Consider the following 22,794-nt stretch of genomic DNA (forward strand, 5'->3'; position numbering starts at 1 on the left):
AGCAGGGAGACACTTAGAACCTAAATCATCTACCCTTATATAGTTTGCTATGTACATTAACACAACTTTACTATTCTAAAAAAAATCTTGCCCTTTGTCTGGTAAGAGCAACAATGGAAATTATTATTCTTTTAGGAAATTTTAGCAAACCTATTTAAACAAACATCAGACAACTTTACTTTTCAATAGATAGCAGCAAATAACAATCTCTCAGAGTTGCTGGAAAATCTCACCTTGAAAGTCTCACCACACTGAGTCTACCAATTCAAAATTATTAAATCAGGAGGCTTACAAATCCTAATCATGCCCCTGCATGAAAGACCTGCCTTAAACATGACCCCTAACAAAAGCTTCATAAATATCCCAAACTTGCTCTCATCTCATTCTGAGATGCTACTAAGACTCTGTTAAATAATTGACCCCATTTACGCTATAAGTGATGCATTGAGTTTTACTTACCAACAGATTATTTTGGTGGTAATTTTGAGAACTTAGCATTTGACATATTCCAAGATAGATCATTTATGGAAAACTAAAGGAATGTAAATTTTAAAAATATACAGTTGAAATATGTTTTCTAACAGTGGATTGATGCTTCTTCATGAATATATAGCAAGAAAAAGTTAAATGTTGAATAAACTATCTTTTTTAATTTTTCACTTTTGTAAAGTTTTGAATAAAATTTGGTCAGCCTCAGGGAAATATATTTAGTGTTTCTACATATTTATATAATTAAAATCATTTAAGTCTATTAATAGACTTTTCAAAGCCAACTTATTCTCACATATTTGGGTCCTACCCAAAGACAAGAAAATGGTATTGTTAAATGATGATGAAAATTAACTCATTTCAGTAATAATAAAAAGGAGAGTCTATAAAATTTTAAATATACAAATAAAAGGAGAAAGGAATTTTTGTGCCTACTCAAAAGCCTTACTTATTTGAAATGAAGGAATTAAAATGTAAATGAAAGCACTTTAAACACAAAATGCTACAAAAAATAAACTTCAGGGGCTTCCCTGGTGGCGCAGTCGGTGAGGGTCCACCTGCCAATGCAGGGGACATGGGTTCATGCCCCGGTCCGGGAAGATCCCACATGCCGCGGAGCGGCTAGGCCCGTGAGCCATGGCCGCTGAGCCTGCGCGTCCGGAGCCTGTGCTCCGCAATGGGAGAGGCCACAACAGTGAGAGGCCCACGTACCGCAAAAAAAAATAAAAAATAAAAAAATAAACTTCAGAGATGCAAGATAGCTATTGCTATTTCTCAAATTACAAATTTCTGTTTCAGCATCGTGCTGGGTCCTGAGACTGCGGCAGTAGATAATAATGTGTTAGAGTGAAGGAAAAGAGGTTGATAGCAAAATAGATTGTCCTCCCAAAAAGTGAAAGGACATCAAACTTAATTTAGTCATTTGTTTTGAGCCCAGAAGCTGTTATGTGTGTACTTTCAGGATCTAGGGAAAAAAATATTGAGGGTAGTGAGATGCTCCTGTGACCACATTAACTCCAAATATGTACAGAAGTCTATGCTGGCTTATTTGGTCATGAGAACTTACTAAAGGTTATTAACCACTGAAGGAAAATTATTTCAAAGTTTTTTTTTTTTTTTCCTCAAAATCTTTGTTTCAGAGATTATACAGTCTATATACTCTATACATTCTTGTGTGGCTATAGTTTAGATATCTTTTACTTTTAGATAACACTGTGTATAATTAAAGCTATACAAAATGAGTCTTAAATATGTTGTAAGTAAACAAAATTAAATATTCCAGGATATTAAGCCCATAATTTTGTCAAGGAACTGAGCTAATATTGTCATTAAAATGATCAAGCCATTGTCTTCATGTTATGAAAAGTTTAATGAGTTTCTAGTAAAGAAAAGTGTTATCTCATGCAAATAGGTGATTTAGTTTATTTATACGATGCAATGAATGTCACTAAAGTTGAACATTTTTGTGGCCTTTATTGAATCAAAATAATTATATAAGGCAAAACTGTCCAAATGATGAACTAAAATTTTCCCCTAGATTTGCTGATCAAGTTTGATTCACACAAGGGAAATATCAGCAAACGTGAGCATTTTATATAGAGTCTATTGAAACTTCTTTTAGCTACTTAATTAAAGAAAAGCTGAACAGTATGGAGATAAACACATTGACATTATATGCCTCCGCTTCTCTTGAGGGCACTGAAGTACTTATCTCTAGAACACAAATTGCAGCAGTTAGAATTCTGTTAAAAATGAACTAATACTAACTAAAAGTTCAGATCTGACAGATGTGAGAAATGAAAGAATTGAACAATATATAACTAGGCCAACAAATCCCAATGCTTAATTGTCAGTGTATTGTTCTATTAACGAGTCAAAGATTCATCACACAAATAAATCCCTGTAAAATGAGGCCACATCTGTAAATGATGATTTGATAACTTGCCATATTAAAACCATTTTCTCTAATTTAAAGTTATTTCAGTGAGCCTAAATTTAACGGAAGGAAAAATTGGTATCTCACACATGATCCTCATCTCTAAATTACTGAAATTATACACAGGAGAATTACAAAAAATTCGGTTTTAAATATGCAAAATGACAATGTAGAGAAATTGCACTCTGTTAAAGACATGACTAAAGCTTGTCACATTGAGAATGTCAAGAGACAGCCTGGTGCCCTATTCCTCTGATCACAAAAAGGAATTTAGAAAAGGACATATATATTTTAAGCATCTAATGAACCCTTTCACTTCCTTTTACAGATATTCTTACTGAAGCTCATGGAGTCACAAACCACAGGGATACCAGAAAATTAATGGCACTCTTGGGATTGATCTTAGCCTTCTGAGACCCTTACAGATAAGTTTCCACTAGGTCATGTAACCTCACAAGCTGAGAAAGGTTTACATACGCTATTGTCAATATCCGTACTTTCTCTTTCAGTTGAATATCATGGTACATCATGTTCACCTTCCTTCAGACCCCATAGGTTGGTTCTCATTAGAAGTAAAAGCAATAATTGAGAACTTTATTCTCATGAAGAACAATATTACAAGGTTTCAAGATCTCATTCCGTTACGGAAATGCTGACACACCTGTGAAAATTATATAATTAAGACTAACCTCAGTAGTTTCCAAAATAGATTTCAAGAACATGATAATTGTAATAATTGTATGATTAACAAATATCCAAAAATATTGGCAATGCAAGACAAATGGTTAACATTTTAAGGTGCAAAAGTATTAAATGATAGTGAAATTGCTTCGTTTCTCTGGGTCCTTATGTTTAAAATCATTAAGTTGGACTAAATGTTTTCTAACTTTCCCTTGGTATATCAGTTGGTTCACGATTTATCCCCTAAATTAAAAATTTAATGAGAACAGCACTAACTTTATTTACCAGGTTTGTTGACATTGAGCTGTTGTATATTTTGTGATATCACATGTTACTCCTGCTGTTTTTTTTCCATTTCCTTTATAATTCAAAGAAAAGTAAGAGAAAAGTGAAATAAAACTAGATTCAGTTAGCTGTTAAACTGGTTTACCAAGCAATGGAAATCAATTTAGCTTCCATTACAAGCAGCAACAAACATCCACACATTTCTCTGGATTTAACTTTTCTGAGAGAAAATCTGGTGTTCAGAAATTTGTTGCTACCACAGATGTAATCCTTTTTTAATTTGATTATCACAGATATATTCGTGGGAAGCAAAGTTTACCTCTTGGAGTAATACAAGTTGTATTCATGTGTGTGTCGCTTCATGAATAAAGAGAAAACTTTGCTTCAGAAACCCATGAGTTTGAAGCAAAAACCCATTGTAACAAAAGTTAAATTGTTGCATTAACATTCTCTGTCTTATTCATTGCTGAGCATAAATAGAAAACTAAATGATTATTTGTGATAACAGTTGAAAATCATCCTCAGTAAAAGAACGAAGTTGCTCATTACATGACACACTTCAGATATAACTGGATGATTTTGTATTTCTGACTACTGTGTAGTTTTACATGAGTCCTGTTGTGTAATTCTTTAGAATTATTTAAAAAGACACAACACTTTAGAACATCTTGGTGGAATAGTAAATAGTAATATCTTTTGAAGATTTTAATTCAATCTTCTAAAATACCTGGTCATCATTATTAGTATTATAGGTTTTGTTAAAGCCAATCGTCTTAATAATAGCACTTAATGCACTAGTGCACGAAATGGCAGTCATATTATCAGGTAAACAAAATTATCACAAAATTAATATGTTAAATAATAGACTAATATTTTCTTGGCTTTCCCAATAAAAGTAGTCCTTGTCCAAATTTCAGATGCTGCAATGGATCAAAGAATAAATCAAGGACTTAGTCTCAAGTAAGTCTACATATTTTTTTTCTTTTTTATTAGACTTGCTATGCCACTTGCCTATTTTTCCAGCTTTATTGAGATATAATTGAAGTATGACATTGTATAATTTTAAGGTATACTATGTAGGGATTTGGTATATGTATATACTGTGAAATGATTACGACCATAAGCTTAGTTGACACATTAATCACTTCACATAATTACAAATCTTTTGTAGTGAAAACTTTTAAGATCTCTTCCCTTAGCTACTCTCCAATATACAACACAGTATTATTAACTATAGTCATCTTGTTGTACATTACACCCTAATAACACATACATACTAAAAAAGGAAGTTTGTAACCTTTGACTATATTCATTCATTTCCCCCACAGAGGAACTAATTACTATGGGAAGAGCAGAAGAGTGGATGAAACAAGTTTATGTAGACTAGAAATTTTCAAGAGAATCACTTTTGTATTCTCATTTTTCTGCTCAATTTTTTCTTTCTTTATAGGCTTTTTTTTTTTTTTCCAGTACGCGGGCCTCTCACTGTTGTGGCCTCTCCCGTTGCGGACCACAGGCTCCGGACGCGCAGGCTCAGCGCCCATGGCTCACGGGCCCAGCCGCTCCGCGGCATGTGGGATCTTCCCGGACCGGGGCACAAACCCGTATCCCCTGCATTGGCAGGCAGACTCTCAACCACTGCACCACCAGGGAAGCCCCTAGAGTATTAAAAAAATGTTTAGGAAACCTGGAGGATAACTGCTTTTCTAGTAGGGTAAACCTCATGTTTATTATCACATTGTGGCTGGAAACAGAAATCTTGTTTATTAACTTTTACATTTAAAAATTGTATTTATTCTGTTGTCCCAGACATTTTTGCATGTGTGCCTGTGTGTGTGTGCTCTAGTGGTATCTCAATGAGAGTCTCAATTTCTGGTTCTCTTTTAACTCTTCCATCAGTTCTCTTTCAAGGAAACCACCTGGTCTATATCAGTTTCCATCATCAGAGTCTGAGTCTTTTACATCAATATTTTGGTGTTCATTGTTTTCTTTCACTTTTGCCTATCCCTGATTTTAAGTGATTCAGTGTTCTTTCAACCCCAGAACAAATCAGGCCATTAACGTTTCTCATGCTATGGCAAACCAGCAGGCAGTGGATGACATAAGGCATTCATAAGTAGATGAAGAAAAAATAACAAAATTATAGCAAGTGTTGAACTTAGTGGTAGACACATGGGTATTCACTATACTTTTCTTAGAAGAGCTCTGAAAATTTTTTTTAAAGATTTTGGAAAACTATAGCATCACTTATTTACTCACTCACTGTCTTCTGGCATATGTATATATAGGTGCCCATTGTTACTGATCAGCACTTCAATTAAGAATCCAAACAATGCCTTTAAAAAACAAGTTTTAAAAAAAAGTAGCAATTTCTATTGTGATTTATGAATGAATGATCAGAAAAGGATTGCAGGATTAAACCTTTATCCTTCTTCTTAGAAATGGAATAGAGCTTCTTTGCCCTCAGGTTTCTGGGAGTGCAAGCAACTGTTTAGATTCAAATGTACGGTGGAGAGCAACCTCTGACAGCAGCCCATTGCCGCCTCACCCAGAGAAAATGGCAAAGAAGCAGAATTAAGCACAACCACTTTGGACAAACTCTGGGTGCAAGCAGGTGTAATCTGACTCTAAAGGACCTCACAGGTTCTACTTTCTGAGGCTTCCTCAAGGACGCCGCCTCCTGGCTTGATCTAGACTTGCAGCTCCGGTCACCGGATGAGAACCCTCTACCTCAAATACACGGATTACTCCACCAGTTTGACTTCCTTCAAGTGGTAGCTTTCCAGATTGGGACTGAAAAAGGGGGAGGGGTCAGAGATGTATCTTCAAACCAGTATATTCCCAATATTCCCTGAATTTTCTAGAAACATTTTACAACTGATTTATGTTTTTCTCTATTATAAAGAATATCTTATGAACCCAATGTGTCTTTTAAAACGTTATCTTTCTCAATATTATTATTTTTACTACAATGATTATGATTAAAGTTTCCTTATGCAGATGCTCCCTGGAATATTTACCACAGTCCAACCCAAGAGATAATAGAAAATAGCTGACAATATTTTAAAATTAACTCCCTTTACCTGGCTTTAGTGTTTGAAAGCAGTTGCCTGAAGCTCTTGAAAAGGGAAAGTGAGATAAGTGAGTAATAGCTAAAGAAGTAATCTTATTTAAAACTGAGGAAGCTAATTGAAGTTATTTGTCTCTTAGATTTCTGAATATTTCTTTTGTGTTAAAATAAACAACATATTCACAGGGATGGAAAACCAACAGATTCTTGTACTGTGTTCATAAAAACAGTACAAGGATATTGGATTTTGAGGCAAAGATCCTAATGTACAAGAGAGACTAAAGTCATCATACCCTTGAAGTTTCACTGATTTAAAGTGTCTACTTTAAAGTTTTCACATTCTCTCCATTAAGTAAGTAAATGAACAAGTTAGCCAATATGACTTCATGGTACAATTTCTGTACTTCAGGGTAAATAAAGTCTTTCTACTCATAGGCACCATTACTTTCCTAATCAATAATTCCTTTATTCATTATTTGAGTTGGTAACATAAAATAAAATTTAACCTTTTATCATTTGAAAATTTTCATTTCAAGCAGTTATTATATACCAAGACACTTAAAATAATATGAAGTTTAATTTTTTTCAAAAATTCATTCTTAAGGCTTCCCTGGTGACGCAGTGGTTGAGAGTCCGCCTGCCGATGCAGGGGACACGGGTTCGTGCCCTGGTCCAGGAAGATCCCATGTGCCACGGAGCGGCTGGGCCCGTGAGCCATGGCCGCTGAACCTGCGCGTCCAGAGCCGGGAGAGGCCACAACAGTGAGAGGCCCAGTACCGCAAAAAAAAAAAAATTCATTCTTTTCAAGAACAATTCAAACTTTTAGAAGTCTTTACCTCTTCATTTTTTGCTTGGAATTCTTTTCAAGTATGTTTATATATATATATTGGCAGACATATTAGAGATAATCTGGTGCAGTACTTCTCAAAATTTACCATGCGTAAGGATCACCTGAGGATCTTGGTAAATGTAGATCCTAATTCAGTAGGTCTGAGACGGAGCTTCGGATTCAGCATTTCCAACCAGTTCCCAGGAGATTCTTATTCTGCTAATTGTCAGAACATACCATGAATAGCAAGGATTGATTTAGTACAGCAATTCTCTACCTTGGCTACACACTCAAATTACCAGGGGAGTCTTTTTAATTGGATCTCAGGTGCATAGTCTTAAATTTAAAATAACCCGTGGTTCAAGACGTGATAATATCATCAATCCAATTTTGGTCCATTATTATTAATTTATTCCTGAACTCACCACTCAACCCAAGGACTAGAACAGTGCTTATTATTTATACTTGTATATGTAATGCCTCCCTTATGCGAATTCCTCCAATCCTCAGAGAGAATCACCATTTTGAATTTTGTGTTTAATCACTCTTTCGCTGTTTTTTTCTTACACACACACCCCTAAACAATTATTTAAATTTGCCAATTTAAAACCTAAAGTTGTAATCCCATTAAAAATAACCTCTAGGTTCTTGCATTTTTTGACTTAATATTATGCTCTAGTTTCATCCCTGTTGATTGATGTAGTTCATTCTTTCATATTGCTGTAACATTCATTGTGTGCATAGAACACAACTTGGTCATTTTCTCTCTTGCTAACATGTGGATTGTGCCTAGATAGTTTTTTTACTATTAAATTAGTTCTGCTATGAATATTCCTGAAAATATCTATGTGCAGATTTCTTAGGAGTTGAACTGCTAAATTCTAGAATACATGCATGTTCAACTTTAAAAATTAATGCCAAATTGTTTTCCAAAGCGGATGATGAACTTACACTACCAGCAGAACTGTATAATATACTGAGTTGAACCACAAACTAGCCAACGCTCATTTTTTTCAGATAGTTTAATTAATCTCATTGAGCTATTTAAAAATTGCATCTGATTATGGTCTCAGTTTTCATTTCCCTAGTTTTTAGGGAGACTATCTTACTTTGTGTTTCCTTTTTAATTAAATGTTAATTTTTATATCTGCTTTATTTTCTTAGCACTTTTTAAAATAAAATTTCACTTCATATGTTTGTGACATTAATTCTTTGTTAGTGATAGGTGTATCAAATACTTCCTGTTTATAGCTTGGACTTGAAGTTGCTCTAAGATGTATTTTGGGGACATGTACTTAACTTTAATGTAGTCAAATACAATAAGCAATAATTTTTGTTAGCACTTTTTAAATCTTATTTGAGAAATTATTTGCTCATCCATCTAAATTTTAATATAAACTTGTCAACTAAGTCCCCCCAAAATGCTGTTGGCATCTTCATTCAAATACCATTCAGTCTATAAGTTACTTGGGGAGAAAGGCTAATAATGATTGTATCAGTCAGGTTAAACTAGATTTTGCCCAAGAAATAAGGATACCAACACAACAAAATTTCATTTTTCTGCTGTAGGCTCAGATATCTCTTCAGGGCTACTGATCTCTACCAGGGATTCAGAATTCTTGGCTGCATTAATCTTGTGGCATCTAGACCTTAAGATGAGGTTTCAGGGTTTATCAGAGCAAGAAGGTAAGTAAATAAAATGAGAATAGAAAATTGATGACCAGTGCTTAAGCATTTGATCCCCAAAATGATACATGTCACCTCTTGTCTTTCACAGTATCTTGTCACATAGATCTATCCAACGTTAAAAGGGAAGGAAAGGGCTTCCCTGGTGGCGCAGTGGTTGAGAGTCCGCCTGCCGATGCAGGGGACACGGGTTCGTGCCCCGGTCCGGGAAGATCCCACATGCCATGGAGCAGCTAGGCCCGTGAGCCATGGCCGCTGAGCCTGCGCGTCCGGAGCCTGTGCTCCGCAACGGGAGAGGCCACAGCAGTGAGAGGCCTGGGTACCGCAAAAAAAAAAAAAAAAAAAAGGGAAGGAAAATAGCATTCTGTGTTTTCGGTAACTGGGGAAAAAAGGAAATATTAATGAACACCAATACTATCTAATAGTATATTAAGGTATACTATAAATAAGTATGGTTTATGACCATTAATTTTTGTTTCTCTTTAATATCATTCTTTAAATTAAATCAGAATTTCTGCAGGTTTGGGCTAGGTATTGATAATTTTATATTTTTATTTCAAGTTATTGAAATGTGTACTGGTGAGACATAAGAAATACTAGTATAGATGTGTAACTATGGAATGGCAATTTGAGGCACTCCATGAACGTTTATCCCAACAAAGCAGCTGTAAATGCTGAAAAACAGTAATGACAATAACAACAATGCAACAAAGTCTCTGGAAATTACCCTATGGGCATAAAGCAAATAAAGAAGCATTTACTCAAGAAAAACAGTGAATCTAGTTAAGAACAGAGAATTATGCTAGTTGAGTCACAACATGTTCCTTCTTCCCTGGCTCACTGTAATTTAAGTTCCACTTTACCCAGGAATTGACAAGAAGATGGAACTCTGGCCTCTCCCAGCTACTGGTCAAGAGCTATGGTATCTCCCCAGGAAGGACATACTGCCATCATTTCTCATCCTCCCCTCTCCTTTCAGAAGTTAAATTCCAGGCAAGTGAAAGTAAAAAATTGGGTCTCCTCTTCCTCCACTCTGCCCCCACTGGTAAGGTAGAGGCTGTACCCTAGTCAACTGAAAATACTGGGGCCCCAATTTCCCTTTCTCCAGTTTGCTCGTAGGGTGGAGATCCCCACCATGAGAAGTAAGCCAAGAAAACCACACACTACTGCTCCTGCCCAGCTCCCTGTTTTGTAAAACTAGTGTCAATCCAAAACAGAGGACCACTCTTTCTGTCCCCAACTCCACAGCAGTGGCCGAGATTTTGCAGGGGGAAGGAGGCTAACCATAAGAACAGAGAGATTCAAAGCTTTCCCAAGGGAACTGACTTTATTTGCAACAGAGTATGAGGAATTTAAGGGCATTCTCAGAAACGATGGAAATTTTGGCAGTAAGCAATTAAGAAGAGGCTTGTAGCTTTATGAGAGTCACAAGTTAAACCCAACTAATTGACCAGGAGAACTGGGGAAGGAAACAACTAAGAACTCACCTAGAGTTAGTATAAACAAACAAACAAAAAAACACCTTAAAAACTGGCTTCAAAACCATCCCTGCAAAGCAGCCAGATTTAATGGGATCAGAAGGTGGGACACTTTTTATCCCTCCAGACCATGGTAGAAAACAGTAAATCAATCAGCTGGCAATGAGGGGAAGCTAACAAGTGAGTATAATACTGATGGAGGCAGGCATCTCAACAGAGGGATCAGGGGAAGGGAAACAAAATGAGCCCTCCTGCTAAAACCTCAGATGTCTGTGTGCATGCCCAAAGGCTGCATTCTCTAAGGACCAACCTCAGAGGCTGCGCAATGCCTGGGAAACAGACTTTGCTAAAATAGTCCAGCAAAATCAGTAAACAAATCAGTAAGCAAACAAAAAAATAAGCCACGAGGAGGGCAGTGGAGTATCCAGAGTTGCCATAATGTGCTATGAAAAGTGACCAGTATGATCAAGTCATCGGAAGAAAGCAAGCAACAGAAAAGAATGTTTCATAAAAGAGAGATCAGAGATGAACCCTTGTGTGGCGATGAGGGAGTCACAAGCTACATTAATGAGGACAGTTGCTCTGTAGAGTCACTTGGAGCCACAGAGGCCTTTATACACATGGAAAAAAAATCCTGGTTGCATTTGCTATTCTGTGGTTATTTGTGTAATGAGACATAACAGCCTATCATAATTAATGCAGCATCCTCTGTAATGGCCTATATGGGAAAAGAATCTAAAAAAAGAGTGGATATATGTATTTGTATGACAGATTCACTGTGCTATATACCTGAAACTAAAACAACATTGCAAATCAATTATGACCCAATAAAAATTTTAAAAAACAATTTAAATTAATGAAAAAAAAACAGAGCAAGGAAAAAAAATTTGATAGCAAAAGTAGCAAATTTCTTAATCTCTTTTACAAGATTCACACAAATGCATAGAAATTATGATTAAAACCATTCTGGGGATCTAAATGTTTACAGGAAAGTATTTAGATTACTTTTCTGCTTAATAGTGTTAAATTTGGGATTGTTTTCCTTATTTCACTATTTCTCTGTGTCTGAGAGACATTTCATAAGGACACATGGTTTGTCAGTTTGCTAACCCATCTATTATCTGCAGGATTATAAGTGGCACCCATGATTTCATTTAGTATACATTTAAACTGTTCATTCCTTTGTTATTGGTTTTATTAATTTGATTACTTTGATCTTTCATTCATTCAACAATCTTGATTGATCATCATTCATGTGTCAGATGCTATTTTCAGTCCTGAGAATATAAATATAGCAATAAATTAACTATCACTAAATCCCTTCTTGTACTTGAAACAGTTTGAATGTAATCACCAGAAATTATACTATCAACTAGATTATTATTTGGATTTTTTGACTATGGAATCTAAGACACAAGAAATAAAGTAACTTACATAAATTCATACAACAAACAAGGAACAGAAGTAAGATTCATATGCATGCCTGAATTTGAATTCCATACCCATTTTTTTTATGCTTATAGTGACATGCAACCCTGATTGCAGAAGACACCAATCCTGGATTATACCTGCTATCCTACTGTAATTATTAAAATTGTTGCCTTTGATGATCAAAACTGGATGGTTTGAAAGTTAAAATACATTACACTAGCTATCAAAGTCATTATTTATAGGGTAGAAAAAGAGTGTGGATGAGTTCAGAGATATTCTAAAGAGTGATTAGTGTGAAAATAAAGAGCAAGTTCAAGGGAGCTTTCTATCTCATCCTTATATTTTGTTGCACACCAGATTGACAAAAAACTTCAATTTAAAAAATTTAAAAGTTTCCTATGCAGAAGTTCCTTGACAATCAAATAATATCCACAAAGTCAAAAACTGAGCAATTTTGCTATTGAAAGCACACACAAATGGAGTTAATAGTGGTAAATCATTCATGATTTTTCCCGTCTTATTTATACACTGAATTATGCAAGAGTTTCCAGATGCTGAGGTCGTCTGGTTATGTAGAAATGTACAGGATATTGACTGCAAAGAGGAATATCCCTGCTAAATAAGCATAATCAATCCCTGAACATTGCATTTAGTAAATTTATGAGCCAACAAATGTATCAAGAATGCAGCAAAGTAGAATTTTTTCGGTGAATACAGACGTCACTCAGAGGATCAGTTTGTTAAATTCTACATCAATTCCACAGCACTCTGGGATTCATTAGTGTTTTATAGAAAAAGAATGAAATTTACATATTTGTGTCACTGAGATATTGGAAGGTTTTTTTTATTCTGAAGTAAATTCAATAGTTAGTCCTTCCTCTTAAAAGATACACAATGAGGGTTGTGTTCCAGCAGAGGAAGTATCCTATTCTAGGAACCTCTATTGTAAAGATTTCTAATCCCTTTCCTTTAAAAAACACAAAATACAAAACATTCTTAATAATTATTATTAAAATCATATCATGTTATCCCCAGACACTAGTTGAATTTATGAGACAAAATGCTAAAAACTGATGAATTAACGTTGTTACCATTTTCTACAGTTTGTAATTAGTGAAATACTTATGAAATAAAGATAATATGATCAAAGGTAAGAAAAAATCTCTTTGTTATTTTTTAAATCTATATTTTATATTTATTCCAATTCTTCTCATACCTAGCCTAAAAATACAAATAAATAAAATTATATTTTTCCAATTTAGAATTTATAGTTTTCCTAATACAGATCACAATCTAAAAAATGTTTTCAATTCTTCTATATAAATGAACAAATGAACAGATAAACAAATAAATAGAAGTCAGAATTGTCAAGTGTAAAAGCACAGACAAATATGGGTTCATATCTTTGAACTTCTAAATAGTAACAAAGTCACCTGGGGAAGTTGTTTAATACCTTGTCAGTTTTCTCATGTATAAAAGGGGGATATTATTTCCCTTTCAGAGCTGTTAGAAAAATGGAAGGTAATCCAAGAAAAACACTTAGTACAACTCCAGGTACACAATAGCTGCACAATAAAGTTTTTGTTTTATGTTTAATAAATGAATTTTTGAGTAATGTATGTATCCTAGAAAGGATATTAGACATTATTAGAAACTAATTAATAAAGCATGCATATATAATTTGAGTGTCAATTTGCCAGATACTTGTTATAGTATTCATTTAATTTTAACAATTTTAAAGACTATTATTAAAGCTATTTTATAGATGCATAAATTAAGTTGCGAAGAAAATTCTCTGTAATTATTAAATATTGAAGACATAATGTGTATCCAGATTATTTTAATTAATGCTTTCTTTTCAATCTACCTTTGCTACATTCAATGTGTCCTCAAGACACTTTGATTTTAGTTGACCTGACAGACCATATACACAAAATATTACATTTACAGTAAGTGTGATCTGCTTCATAAAACATGTAGATGAAAAGAAAATGCTATCAGAAATCATAGCAAAGAAATATAACGTCTGTTTGGGGGAGAGTTATTTATTTAAAACTATTTTTCTGTTGTCTCCTATGTGCCAGGAAACTCTTTTAGATTTTAGAAATACATCACTAAACCAAAATCCTCACATACAGCTACATTCTGTGGTATATAAACATACTAACAAAAAAAGATAATTTTAAGTAATGATAATTCTTATAGAGACAAGGTGATATGACAGAAAGTGATTATATCAAAAGGCAGGGAGTGAGCAGCTTACATTTAAAAAGGTGGTTGGGGAAGGTCTCCCTGGAGGTGTATTATCACAAAGACTTAATGATGTGCACACCCGAGGGAAGAGCAGTCTAGGCAGAGGGAAGAGAAGTTCAAGGATCCTTGTGGGAGAAAAAAAATCTGTTTTAGAATAAAAAGAGACTGAGGATAATTTAACTGTAGCAATAGAAAAAAAAATAGAGAGAGATGAAGGCAGAGAGATGGCATGCTGAGCCATTTTTTAAAAGACCTTACCAGTCATCCTAAGTTGAGATATTAATATATGTGAAATGGAAGTGAGGTAGAGAAAGACATGACTTGGTTTGATTTTTAAAAAGTCAGGTCGGTTGCTGCACAGAGAATGGACTAGGGGTATGTGTCAGATAGCAGTCTCAAAAGTGAATGCTTTTAGTATAGAAGAGAAAGATGATCATGAATTGAACCTGGGTGGTAATGGAGATGGAAGGAGTAAATGGACTTCAGATAGTTGAAGATATATTTTGGAGGTGAAATATCTACAGGACTTGCTGATGGGCTTGTGGGGAGAGTGACAGGGAGGGATACTCAAATATGAATGCTGGGTTTTACCTTGAGCAGCCAAGCAGAGACTTTTGGCAGCTTCATGAGAGATGTGGCATTTATTTTGAATTTAGAAAGATGAAATGGATTCACAGTGGTCAAAATGTGGGTATTCCACAGGAAGGGTAGTATGAAGTAAAGGCATCTGGGCAAGAAGGTAAAAGTGTATGTTTTTAAATTAAGCAAGACAGTTTTTCATCAATATATCATTATAAGATGCCTTAGGAGTTGATACATTTATTCAACTTTCCTGGTACTGAAGGATAAATTACCAGGGAGTTTTTTTAATGAGAATTCCTTGCTTTCAAAACACCACAATCAGCTGTTTGGTCTGTTGTTCAGATACCTGTTCATTAACGCTAAGACTTATAATAGTTAATATTGTTAACTCATAAGATTTCAATTACTGTACTAAGCACAATTAAAACAACAGGGAAACAGGCTTAGAAAATTAATAACTCAAGGTACATGTTAGAACTGATATTTTGATGTTACAAGCTAAATTTTTCATTACCGTATTTAATAAGAACAAAATACAACCTGAGGTTTGGAAGTGACTCTGGCAACAGAACTGAGAAAACTGGAGCATCCTGAGGAAGAGACTGGTGCCAAAGATTCTAGTTAAGATGACTCAGTGACGTGATAGATACTTTACTTACCTTGATTGTGACAATTATTTCACAATGTTTACATATATCAAAAAAATCATGCTGTACACCTTCAACAATTTTTGTCACTTCTACCTCAATAAAGCTGTATAAAACATTAAAAATTATGTGTATTTATATGAGAAAAATGAGGGGATGAATATACCAATAAGGGAACAAAGTTAAGGAAAACAGATATATGCCAGGGGGCCAGATATGAGATTTGTACACTTGCAGGGCTTGAGAATATTATACGATATAATTAACATATCGTAAAATAGAGTCAAGCAGGGCTGGACACTATACACTGATTAACATCCCATGATAGAATCATGACCCAGACTGAGCTTAGTTAACCTCAGAAGGTATTTATCTAATCTGTAAACTGAAATGAATGATTCTGGATAATGCACCATTCTAATCTTTATTTTAGTCTGAGGATGTGTATGAACACACCCTCTGCCTCTGTATACGGGAGGCAGGGTGAAGGAAGCTGTCTGTTAACGATGAAAAATAAGTACATTTACAAGAAGTCCTTTGAGTTTCAGGTTGAGCACACCTCCAACGAGCTGGAGCTTCTCCTCACACTTTGGCTCATTTCCCTAAGCTTGTTTAATGTTGTGGGAAGTAAAAGACTGAAATACTCAGCTGGGGATCTTTGCCATGCAGCAGAGCACAAGACATTTCTCACACTCTGGGTAATTATTTAATATAACCATTTCTGTAGGTATCATTAAGGGGGAAAAAAACCCTGAAAATTGGTTATTTTGCTACAGAAGAAAACTACTACTGTGCCCATATACACAAACCCAATTACTAAGAATATGTTAAATTAGAATTTGATAAGAATGATAATATACAAAATAATCCCACAAAATAAAATCAAAGCCTTTGTCCTGGGAATTCACCTATTTGCTGATCATAAGCAACACCAACACAAAAATGGACTGATTTTTCATAATTATTTTTATGTTCATATTAGAAAGATTGATGTCCTATAGAGTTATGAAAACTGATTCCTGGTCCTATATAGATTTAAAATGACCACTGTAAATTCTTTATTTTTACTTGTAATTTATTTATTCTTTCTGTGCTTCAATTTTTCTTTCTAATGCTAAAATTAAGAGAATGAAAATCAGCTCTACTGGTAATCAGACTGGGACACTTCTAACAGGATATCAACAAGGTTTCAAATTGGACAGGGCAAGGGAAAACAGAAAATAATGTTTCTAAGAGGATATAACTAAAATGACAAACATATTCTTCTGAGTGACTGCTGTTTTCTCACTAGTGATGTTCCCAGTATCATGTCATTCTTTCTTTCTCCCAAGCAACAGTCCCTGCTGCTTCACACTATTTAATCCAGAGCTGGTCTCTGCTTTCCTAATCCCTCTTTAGAATTATTAAGCCCAAATTCACAGCAGTAAAACCCAGTTCCTTCTACTGGAAAACAAAAGCTCCACTGAAATATGTTGTTCTCCCCTTGCTAGAGAAAAATTTTTACAGCCTCTCTCTCTAACACAGTTTCTGAGGGTCCGGAATCTGGAAACAGCTCTTTTGGGTAGTTTTGGCTCAGTGTCTGTAGACCAGGGCTACAATCATCTCAGTACCTGACTGGCGCTGGAGAGACTCCTTCCAAGCTCACGTACGTGGTTCTTGGCAGGTCTCAGTCCCTTACTGGCTATTGGCTAGGTGCTTTAGTAACCTACCATGTGAACATCGTCATAGAGCTGTTCCAAACATAGCAGCTTCATTTTCCCAGAGGAAGTGTTGAGAGAGAGGGAGGGATAAAGAGGGAGAAGAAAGAGGGAGAGAGAGAAAGAGAGAGCAAGAGAGAAGCTGGAGTCTCTTTTATAACCTAATATTAGAAGATATATATCATCACCACTGTCATATGCTACTGGTTACACAGAATAACTGTAGCACAATATGGGAGAGGATGGCACAAGTGTGTTAATACCAGAGACAGGGGTCGTCTGGAACCATCCTGGAGCTGGCTATTAGTCTGCCTTCTGGTCCACAATGATTCATGTTCTTCTCATGTACAATAAACACTCAGTCCCTTCCAAGGCCCAGAAACTTCTCTTTAAGTGAGACCTGAGGTCCAGATGAGGCTCCTCAGAGATAGCTCATTAAATATGGCTGCTTGAGTACAGGCGTCCAAACTGTGAACCTAACAAAATTATCTTTCCCAGACACTTAACATACAATAATAGAACAGGCATAAAATAATCACTCTACATGTTACCTTTTAAAAGGGGAGAAAATAGTACACATCAGGGAGTTACCAGTCCCTGGCAATTCTGAGATATGTTTTGGCAATTGTTGGATGTTTTTTGATTAGGTCTCAAGTACTGGACGATATTCTTCATGGCTATTGGTGCTGCTTATGGGCTCTTGATTCCACTGTTGGAGTCATCCTGTTTTTTATGAAAGGTAGTACATTCTTCCAGCTGAGTAGATTTCTCAGTTTTATTCCTGCCAGACGAATTTAGGGAGACTAAAGGCCTCTTTTTAATTTTTCACTTGTTCTTTTTCCTTTCAGTCCAAGCTGGAATCACTTCTAAACATATCATTCTTTTAAAGCTTTGTGGGTTGCCTGTGAGTCTTATCAATGTCCACTTCATATGGAAAAAGCCACACTCACATATCCATTTGATATAAGCTCCTTTTCATTTCTGGCTTCTGCTGAGAAGGTTGAGTGATAAAATCTTTAACACTGTGGGAAGCTCTGTTGTCTGATAGACAGGGACTACAAAGCAGATCCTTCATCTTTTTAGAAGGACGTTTGTTTAACTGAATAGTACTCTGAGACCTTAAGAAATGATTTTATAGTTACATTGGCCCCTCATATCAATAAAGTTTTCCAATGGTCTGAAGAATAGGAAATTCATTTTTAGCTCATACTTTTGTAGCCCTTTATGAAATTGAATATATTCATTTCCTAGAAAGAGACATGGTCTTCACTTTTTTCAAATAAAGAGTACCATTGTGGAAAATATCCATATAAAATCAAGGCACTTTATTGCAGTCAATAAAAAAAGACACTAACAAAGGAAACACAATTTTGTATTTAATCATTTGGATTTTTTTTCAGAACTTGCTATTGGATTTTGTATTGCTGAATCTGTAAATAAAATGCAAAAGCTGTAATAGTTTAAGAATAAAAAATTTAATATTAAAACAATATGTTTATTCTGAAATCTTGATGATAATGCAGATGCTGGGCTCAGAGAACTTCCCTTTTAGGGAGATTTTGATGGGGTTATGAAGATGGAACATGGATATACATAAGAAAGATCAGTATATAAAATGGTTGACTATAGGAAATACACTGTCCTAAGTCATCCAGCCTTTACTACTCATTTGTTATTTTCCTGTTTATATCTTTTGGCTTTAGCCCCACATATAGCCACAATTCGTTTAGTTTTCTCAGATTTTGTCATTTCACATTCATTTTCTCACTCATTAAACAACTGTCACCCTATGCACAAATACACTTTGACTTCTTCAAATCACTGTTATCATTGTCTTCATGCCTTTACATCATTTTGAACCACATGTCATGCCTGATTTTGGTTTTAGCCTTCTATCTTAGTGCTAAGAGCATTCACCAATGTTATTTCACAGACCAGATAAAATAAGACATGGCACTGTAGGACCATTGCCCAGCCTACTCACAGGCACACACGGGAACTTTACTGTTTGGTGACATTTTTATGATCTGAAGTATCTGTCACTGCTTACAACATTACCCGCTAAGCTCAAAATCAGCCTGGATCCTTGTGCTTCCCAGAAGTAGTTCTGTTCTGCACCAGTTACTCTCCAAATTAATCTGTCCATGACAAGTCGGCCTTGCTCATGACAATGCTATCATTAGTTTTTCAGCTGAATGAAAACAGAGACGTTCATTGACAGATTTTTCAAAACATAATTTTACACACATTTTGAGACTTAACTATATATTCTGACCTTTATTTAGCCCATTTTTATGAGAAATGCTGAATCTACCAATCAATATTCTACCATATTGGACATAACAGGGGCCCAAATAGTTACTTAATGAATAGTGACCTAACTAAACTTTTGATAAAATCTTATTGGAAAGATGGAGAAATCTAATTATTATGTGGGTTATTTCAAAGTGAGACTAAGAACCTAAAACAAAGCCTGTTCTGTTATCCTTATATCTTCACAGGGCTTTAAACTTGAGTTTTCAGAAACAATGAGAGGTTTTAGTAAAATATTTGTCTATCTTTCATGTAGGTGATATAATGGTCACCATGTACTCTTAGTTCCAGATGCAAAAGTAAAAGCCTAATTGACAGTTGACTAGTTTTTCTGCATTGAGTCAAACATAGATAAAAGTCCTCTTAGTAAATCATTAAAGTTTATTTTCTTCACTGTACAGAACATGTATGCTCTTTCTAACTTTACTGTGCTCTGTCACTCCCCAGCTTCACAATATGCTTCAGTGGCTCCACATTGCTTATTTAGATGTATACATGTACCTTAACATAACAAATCCATTCTCCACTGCATTGAGGTGCAGACATAGACTACATTTCACACACTCTTTTTTCAATTTTGTAGGTCCATGAGACTAAATTCTAGCTGTTGGGGGAGTGTCAAGGCCTGAGTTTTTGTGGAGACACAAGTCCTTGAATAACCAAATGGAGAATGCCTTTGAAGATCTGAACTCATCCACTTCGAATTGAGTTTCCAGAAGGTATAAAAAAGGAAGACCTGGGAAGTCTTACAGAGATGTTGTAAATATAAGAACTTCCTGACCATGAGGTTCATCCAAGAGTGGAAATGACTCCTGTATAGGGAAGTGAAATTTTCTTGCTGAAAGGTGTTCAAGCAAAATCTAAATGACTATTTCTTAAACATACTGAGATGATAGTGTCCTGCTTCCAGGGAAAGATGGTAACATGTTAGCTATAAGTTCTTTTATGATTCCACATTCTGATAATGTATCCTGGTTCAAAGGAATTTTCAGACTCCCGCAAAGTCTACTTTCAGTCCACTCCTGTAGCCAAAAGCCCCTGGTTCACCCTCCGTTTCTATTGGTTATGTGCCTCTCATGCTATGTAGTTTTCTGAGCAGTATTTGATCATCCTGTGTTGGGTGGTTCTTCTTCTGACCTGTTTGTATGATGCCTGTTCAAGACTCATGGCTGCCCTTATTATTTATCACCTCTTATAAATCTCTTTTGATTCTGATTTCTGCAAAATTTCCTCACTCATCCAGTGCAGTTGAAGATCTGACCCATATGATTCTCCATAAGTCTTCCACTAAGTTTTAAGATGTCAGCCAATTTCATTTCTGGTGAAGACCTTCTTCCTGGTTAGTAGACGGCAGCCTTCTAACTGTGTCCTCATAAATCAGGGAGAGAGGTCTGATGTCTCTTTCTCTTCGTATAGTGTATTATAGTGTATTATGAGGGCCCTATTTTCATGACTTCATCTAAACCTGATTATCTCCAATGGTCTCATCTCCAAATACCATCACATTATGGATTAGGGAATCGACATATGGATTTTGTGGGAACACATTTCATTTCATAGAAGAAACTAAGCAAGATATATCTATAAGATTATTCCATGATAAAACTGTCATCATGGCAGCAATTAAACTGTTCCAAGTTTACGTAAGCCTCACCAATCTCTTTATTACTAAGTATGCCCAGAATCACAATGAACAATGACTATTCAAAAAGCAGAATTTCTGTGATTACAAAAAAAGACATCATCTTCAAAACAGATGTATTGAAAATTTTAGTGTCTTTTGAAAACCTTGAAAATGTGAAAAGAAAATTGCAAATTCCTTGTTTACATGTCTCTCTCCAGTCTATTCTCCACAAAGCATCCAGAATTATCCTTTTAAAATTTAAATATTATAACACCTATGCTGTAAACCCTCCAGAGACTTGTCATCATCTGTAGATTAAAATTTATCATCTGTAGATTAAAATTCAAATTTTGTTGAATTCAAATTTAAAATTCAAATTTTAAATCATAACTTAAAAAGTCCATGAGATCAGATCCTATCTATTACTTTGTTCTCATTTTCTCCCACATTCCTTACTGAAGCTACACTGGCCTCCTTACTGCTCCTCAAACATGCCAACCATGTTGTATCCCAGGGTCCTCGCACTTTGCACTTCACCTATTAGGAAGGCTATTTCCTCAGGAATTCTAATATCTTACCTCTTCCTATTATTTAGATTTCCACCAAAATGTCACCTCCTCAGACACCTGCCCTTATCACCCTATATAAAGTAACAATTGCCCTCCTTCACACTGCTCTCTATACTTATCTGCTTTATCTTCCCCAAGTACTTCTTTGTCACTAACTGCTGTATTATCTATTTATTTAATGTCTATATATTCCATAGAATATAGGCTTCAAAAAAGACAGGAAATTATTTTATTTACTTCTGCATTCACTTCTGCATTCTCAGTGCTAGGAAAAGTGACTAGAATGCAGTGAGAACTTAAGTAAATTACATTATTGTACTCAATACTTGACTCCACCCTTTATGTGCAGGCTTTGCCATATGATTTTGCAGTTTCTCCCTCTAGAGATGGAATATATTTTCCTTCTGCACTGATGTTGAGTGTAGCTCTATGACTGGTTTCTGCAAGTGAAATGTAGGTGGAAGTGGCAGTGTGTCAAGTCTAAATCTTATCAAGGCATGCAGTGTTCTCTCCCCACTAATCTCACATGCACTTCTACCATCTCTGGGAGGAGAATATGCTCCTTCTGGTCCAGAAAGTACGAACGAATGCATAAAGCACACTGAAATGCAACTTGTAACTTATAGGCGAGACCCAAAGAGCCTAGCGGAGATAAGTCAGCCCCCAGATGAACACAGATGCACCAACAAGAACAAATTATTTATTATTGTTTTAAGTATTGAGTTTGGGAGAAGTTTCTTATGGTGCATTATTGTGGCAATAACTGACTAAAACAATAATCGGTAAATATTTTAATGCCAATAAATCAAGTTTTCAAGATATTCTTAAAGCTTAATAATCTCTCCTCTGTTTTATTATTTTGTTTTACATAGCTCAACTAATTCATTAAATAAACAGCTTGAAGAGCTCTAAGCAAACACAATATAAATGATATCTGGAAATAAAGTGATTATTGTAAGTCTACAAGTTACTTTTTTTTTTAATTTTATTTATTTATTTTTTTGTGTGGTATGTGGGCCTCTCACTGTTGTGGCCTCTCTAGTTGCAGAGCACAGGCTCCGGACGCGCAGGCTCAGCGGCCATGGCTCACGTGCCCAGCTGCTCCGTGGCATGTGGGACCTTCCCAGACCGGGGCACGAACCCGTGTCCCCTGCATCGGCAGGTGGACTCTCAACCACTGTGCCACCAGGGAAGCCCCTACAAGTACTTTTTTAACTTCATAAC

The sequence above is a fragment of the Orcinus orca genome, chromosome 8 (assembly GCF_937001465.1).
Source record: "Orcinus orca chromosome 8, mOrcOrc1.1, whole genome shotgun sequence".
NCBI lineage: Eukaryota > Metazoa > Chordata > Mammalia > Artiodactyla > Delphinidae > Orcinus > Orcinus orca.